Genomic DNA, 863 nt, shown 5'->3' with positions numbered 1-863 from the left:
AAAGGAACTGTCCTAAAAGTGGATTGTGGTGATGGTTGCAGAATCCTATGCAGTGATTAAAAATCATTGAGCTGTAGACTTACAATGAGTGGATTTTATTGTATTGAATTGTACCCCAATAAAGTTGTTATAGAATGTTAAACCATAAAAACAAACCCCCAAACACAGCAACGAGGCAGTTAGTGTTTCCCTGGGATCAGCTCAGGTGACAGTTGCATTGTGCAAAACGATTCCTGTGACCCAGAGCATGATTAATGTTTACATAATGCTTTCCTGCAGCCTTGGAGGGCAGGTAACTTGCACCTTGAAACCTGAAGGTCTTGCTAGTGTCGCTTGTAATCAAGGTAAAGTCGTTGTGTAAATAATCAAGATGTGAGTAAATTTACAGAGATGCCAAGTAAATGAAGGAGGTGACCCACCACCGCGAGACTGAATCTGAGAGGAGCGTGATGGAAGTCATCCAATCCAAAACCGCCGGAATAGAGACCTTGCCAATGGATGGGTTTAAAAAACGAAAAATGCATGTCACAGAAACGAAACGAGCATCCGTTATAGGATCCAGTTTATGGTCAACACGGAGACGTCCACCCAATAGTGTGTCTGCAGGAGGGGCCAGTGTGTGCTGCTGTGTTTTGTGTGTGATGTGCAAAGTACTGGTCCTTGAGGAGATGGGGGCACTGGCTTTTATTTTCCACAGCTGTCCTTTTAAATCTAGAAGAGAAAAGCTCGGGGCTGCAGGAGGGTCGTGGTGTTGAATGTGCTGGCCTTCTGCAGGGCCCGCCTGTGTGTGTGTGTTTGGGGGTAGGGGGATCAGCTCCTGCGCTGGCTGTTAGGGTGCGAGTTAAACCCTGGAGGTCCTCGTT

Source organism: Rhinopithecus bieti, unplaced genomic scaffold, assembly GCF_001698545.2.
Source record: "Rhinopithecus bieti isolate Rb0 unplaced genomic scaffold, ASM169854v2 scaffold_80485, whole genome shotgun sequence".
Lineage (NCBI taxonomy): Eukaryota > Metazoa > Chordata > Mammalia > Primates > Cercopithecidae > Rhinopithecus > Rhinopithecus bieti.
The sequence above is the reverse complement of the archived record's forward strand: the minus strand, read 5'-3'. Positions refer to the sequence as shown.